The sequence below is a fragment of the Ipomoea triloba genome, chromosome 7 (genome assembly GCF_003576645.1).
Source record: "Ipomoea triloba cultivar NCNSP0323 chromosome 7, ASM357664v1".
NCBI lineage: Eukaryota > Viridiplantae > Streptophyta > Magnoliopsida > Solanales > Convolvulaceae > Ipomoea > Ipomoea triloba.
Genome location: NC_044922.1, coordinates 27,960,380 through 27,966,609, shown reverse-complemented (window position 1 = coordinate 27,966,609; position 6,230 = coordinate 27,960,380).

Below are 6,230 nucleotides of genomic sequence, written 5' to 3'. Positions count from 1 at the left end.
ACACAGATATTTCATATTTTATCCTTATAATACATGGTCACGAGTTGCATAAAAAAAAAAAAAAAACTTGGTTAAAGAACTGGTCTTATAATTAGCTGACCAAAATAATCTGAATGCAACGACTTAAATTAAAATGGAAACACTGTAGTGAGTGTGGAGTTTGATTGAAACTCGACTAGATTAATTAGTCTTATATCACATAATCGTAAATCTTAGTTTAGCATATTGTTGCAATAGCAACAGCTACAACAACAACAATTCAATACCGATTCTTCATTTAAAAAAAAAAAAATTGTCTTGAATTTGAATCGTATGCATTGAGTAACATACTAATAAGTACTCACAGAATCTCCAATTAGATTTCGACTCAAACTTACATATGAAAGAATATATATCTCTCTTAATAGAGTTCAGCATAACTTGATTCCGCAGAGAGTTTAAGTACCAAACCTATGGAAGGTGTGGATCAAATGACATCGATATCTTCCATCTTAATGGGCATTCGTATAATTTTAATTGATTGGCAAAGGAAACTTGTTGTCACACACAAAAAATATATATTAAAAAGAGTACCAAAAGTGTTGGATGGGGGCTTAGAAGGATGAATTCAACATCTTATCATCAAAACATGGCATTGATTGATGCATAATTATAAGGAAATAAAGTTGTATATTCACTATTCGTTATAGTTTTGGTACAATAGTAAGTGTTTGATCCAAACATAAATATTTTTGAGAGTTGGGATTGTACCAGTGATTTCTTATTTTAAAGTTAGTGATGCCATTGGTATATTGGGTTGTTATGCCGTAAACCCAGGTCCACCTTACAAGGTGGTGGATCTGGGTCTACATTTACATACACTATACTCTACATTCACACTTTGTAAACTCTACATTCACACATTACAGGATTATATGTTTAGTAACTATATTACCACTATTATGGATTCACACATTCAAAACTCTATACTCACAGGTCCTATACTCCATATTCACAACTTGAGAACTCCACATTCACACATTACAGAGCTACAAGTTGCTAGAACTTCTTAACTCTATTACAGATTCACACATACATAACTCTACATTCACGATTTCTATACTCCATATTCACAATTTGAAACCTCCACGTTCACACATTTCTAGGCAACTCTACATTCGCACAATCATAAATTTACATTCATGATTTCTATACTCTACATTCACACTTTGAAACATCTACATTCACACATTTTTGGACAACTCTATATTCATCAACATGTTTACTAATTAAATAAAAAAAATTAAAAAAATTAAATAAAAAAAAAAAGATAAAAACGACGTAGTTTTGGACCCAGGTCCTCCACAGCATAATTTGCCCATGTTATGATAACCTTTTGTATTGGCTTATTTATTTGTTAGGATTGGTGCAGTAGACTGGGCTTCAGTTGGTGGATAATAAAAATCTTTTGGTCTTGGACTAAAACTTTGGGCTCTTTTTCTTTTTTTTTTGGAAATACAAAGAGGTGGGGAATACCCAAGGCTGAAAGACAACAAAAAATTGAAAGGAAACAGCCTATGTCATCTCACAAATGAGACGCGGAAACACGGCCCCAACTTGGTCATTATAGACTAAGTTCTCGCAACCAGTCGGGGGAGAAGCAAAAAACAGTCTATCCGCCCTGCAATCCACAGCCAGGGAGGCCAAAAAATCTGCAACAGAGTTCTGTTCGCGTAAGATGTGCACCAGGGCCATATGAGGATTACTTCTAAGCAATGAAATCCACTGCATGTTCCAGTTACTTCTCTGAACGTAGCTCCCAGTGTCCTCAGTGAGGGTCACAACCATCTCCTTACAGTCACCTTTGTATTTCAACACTATCAAAACCCTTTGTAGCAGCCCACTGAGCACCCATGAGGAGGGTAACTTTGGGCTCTTTAGGCTTCAAATTTTGATATTTAGAATATAGCTATTTTGTCATTATATTATTGTATTATATATGGAATAAAATATAGAGTGTGAAGATAACTTTAGTTTTTAAGCATATTCCATTATTCCAACATACAACCCTTCGCGCCAAGTAGTCTCCATCTTGTCCTCCAAGCAATATTTTCTCGAGACTAGCAGAACATATAATCAAACACATGTAAGTCTCGATCATATTCCAAAAATATTTTAGCAAGAGAATTTAAAATTCTATTCTACTTGTAATAAATATGACTTTGTTTAAATTTCTCGAGACAATCTAAAACACCTAATGAATATATTGTAAATAGAACTCAACGTGGATCAACTTGGAGGATATCAGACCCGACCAGCCTCAGGGCTCTGGGCCCAGGCTCACCCCAGCCCAGCCTCACCAACCTAGGTATGGTCGAGCCTAGTGCTCGCTGCTTGGGTGTGGTCGAGCCCAGTGCATGCGACCTGGGTCAAGCCCTATGCTCGACCAAGTGCCGGGTCCTTGACTGGTGGGCTATGTGTGGCGTAGGGTGCGGTCCAAGACAGTTATAACCTCCCACCCCTTTTCTCGCAGGATAGTTGATTGGGAGTTATTTAGTATAAAAATATTTCATTTTGTCTTGTTAAGACACGACCTATCATCTTGTAATAGCATTACATAAGATTCACTAATGCAATCTTGTCTCATTTACTTACATTCCTTGTCCTTTCACTACATTTCTTGTATTTACTTTTTACCATTTATCCACTTGTTTATCATTTAATTACTGGGTTATTTGAGTCGAACCACCGGGGTCAATTTAATCCATCAACACCTTTAAACACTTCTAGAGAATTATAACCCACACATCTTCAATGTTCCCCTTCTCCACTCCGTTGATTATTGTTTACAAATCTAATTAGGATAACTTTACCTAGATCATTATAATCTAAAAGTCACCCCAACATCTAATCCTCAACATTTGACCACTGTACTACCTAGAAGGTTCTGTACTGTTTCATTCTTTTTTCTCTTTTGTTTATACCGTCATGCACGTAAAACATATGCATCTTTGAATTTTCTCCAACTGCCACCCATATTCTAAGAACCTTCCATTTAATTAACTGAATAAAATATAGCAGTCAACTACTAACACCCTGCGTTTCGTTGAAAGTCGTTACCCGCCAGCCATCTTCGAACCATTATTCCTATGAACAGCATTATAAAAAAACAAAAAATTCCTCCCCGACCAACTATGATATATCCCAAATCAAAAGAATTTGATTTTTCATAAATAAAGTCCCCAAATTTGTACCACGCTGTCTATATCTATATATACACCCTAAACCTTATCATTTCAAGCCAACAATCTTCATTACACTAAACCAAGAAAACCAAAAAATTTGATTTCTTTTAGAGAAAATCCTGATCCATCAACAGATAACAGAGTTAATAGTACTAAAAAAAGTCCCGATCTTTCGAGTTTGATCATATTGAATTTGTATGATGTCGAGCACCTCGTACGAGACGTCTTGGGCGGATCAGTGGGACCCAGAGCCACTGTACAACTACAAGACGACAAATGATAGGAGAAACGGCGGCGGGTCGTCGTCGTCCAAGGTTTCCGGCAAGGTGGGGGAAACGTTGGATAAAACGAAGGCGGTGGCTTCCACCGGCGTGAAGAAAGTCAAGGCTGGGGCTTCTGCGGGTCTCCATTGGATCAAGGATAAGTACCACAAGTCTAAACAGAAGCACTAGATCGAACTTTTAAGATGGTCGGAAAAGTTGGTAGAATCGAAAATTGATGATTTTTCAGCCGTGAATATGGATATCATGTTTCATTAGTGTTCTTATTATATGAAGTTTGTTTGATCAGATCACTTGAATTCTTTTCTTTGAATTGATTCCTTAGCTTCTTGTATGTTTGGTTTGTATATGTTGTGGATTAGTTGTCTATTGACTTATTAAGGTGGTCGTTTGTATGTTTTAATTGGATGATTATGTTTATATTGTACAAGATGAATTATTATATCTTTTTTTTTTGCTCTATATATTTTACTACACCTCAAGTTACCCTATTTAATTTATTTTAAAGATGAACTTTGAAAAAAAAAAAAAAAAAGTTAGAGGAGGTAGCCGGAGCAATACGTACCGGAGTATACTATCTATACTCATATACATTTTCCTCTCCTATCAGCTATGGTTAGAAGACAAATTCATTAAAGTGCGTAAATAGGTCATTTTAACACTTAGACACATACAAGACCAAAATTTTTAATTTTATTTTGCTATAATTGAGATGAAATGTATACTTTAAAATCCATCTCCAAGCATTGCTAATGCAATAGCTGTAAAGCCAGAGTTTAGGGGTCGTTTACCGACTTGAAAAAATAGAGGATTTTTTTTAAAAAAAATGAGAATTGGAGAAGTGAAAAAATGAAAATTAGAGAACTTGTTTACCAAATTTATTCTTCCAATTTCAATCTCATCTACATTCTTCCCCTTCTTATACAATTTTGGAGAATTGAGAATAAGTATTCTCCAAATGGATTATATTGACCTAGGTGGCCCAACTCAAATAACCAATAATTATATGAAGATAGCTAGTAAAGTGTAAGACAAAGATAGTAATAAGCGAAAGACAATGAATATTGGTTACGGCGACAAGATTTGTATTGATATAAGGTGTAATGCTATTACAAGGAGTAAATTGAGTAATAACAAGACAAGATTGAAGATGAAGATTAGGATGTCCAGACAAGACAATGTGATGTTTATATACTAAAAATCGTCCTGTAAAAGAGGGTGGGATGTTACAACTATCCTAGATCACAACACGCGCTGCTTGGACCGCATCAAACGAAGATCCAGCACCTGGCCGAGCACGGAGTTCAACCTAGGTGGCCGAGCGCCAATCTTGACCTAGGTAGCCAGCATAGAATTGGTTGGGCTCAGTCAGGTCCAGTTCCGAGGCCCTTCTACTACTTGAGTCCAATTTCCTCTGTATTAATTCGTACCAGATCTATTTATAATATATCAATCAAGTCATATTAAAAAGTTTTAGATAGTCAAATTTTATAGGCACAAAACCAACTAAAAAAATATGAACCCATGTTCAACTCATTGTTACAAAAGTCATTCTTTTAAATGCGATGAATTAAATTAATAAAATATTAACAACAACCAAACTCATAAATCAAAATTTTTTGATATAAAAATCATGTTTGACTCTCGAACACATGAACTCCCAGGGTCAATCAATGATGTGCATGTGGTAATATTGTCAGGTCAAGAATAGGCGTCTCCCCTACATGCAGTCTGATCTGCCGCCTCAATCTTAAACATATATTCTAGTCTATTCCAGAACATTAATAAACACAACCGTGACACACGCACACACGCAATACATACATATACTAATATAATCAACTAATCTCTGTTCTTCTAGAACTTCAAACTCCCCATTCTTTACAATAATAATCTTCAATCCTAAATTCGGATAAGAACAACGTAACTCTTCAACAAACCCAAAAGTTCAAGTTTTCTCCCATACATAGCATCATATCCCTCCCTCCCTCCCAAGATCGAGTATTTCGATCAGGTGTCATGTCGGCGCCGGAAAACCCATGGGCGACAACCAGCGGCGGCCGGGACGGTATGGGCGGCGACGGCGGCGGATCTCAGAAGCTGTCGAAGAAGTTTGAGAAAGGGCTTGAGAAGACTAAGGCGGCGGCTTCCAAAAGCTACAAACAGGTTAAGAAAGGGACTTCTGATTGGGTTAATAAGTTCAAGATCCTCCACAGAGCCCAAAAATTAAAACCAAAAGATAAAGAAATAAACAAGAAAAAGAAATGGTTTTTCATCTAGGAGTTTAAGGTTGTCGGGTTGTATTAAAAATTAAAAAATAAAAAGTAAAAAAATAAAAAATAAAAAAAAGTTATCGGGTTTATGTAATATAATCTCTTTCCTGCAAATTCTTTATCTATGTTGTTATTTACTTATATTTATCTTGTGTGGTGTAATTTGTTCAATTTAGTGTTGTATTTATATTTTGTTAGTGTACAATTATTATTTTGTCACTTGTACTCAATTAAAAAAAGTTGTCGGGTTTATGTAATATAATCTCTTTCATGCAAATTCTTTATCTATGTTGTTATTTACTTATATTTATCTTGCATAGTGTAATTTGTTCAATTTAGTGTTGTATTTATATTTTGTTAGTGTACAATTATTATTTTGTCACTTGTACTAAATTATAAAGTTTCAAATTAGATTTTTTTGTAAGAATCGTCTATTGCAATCTAAATTAATC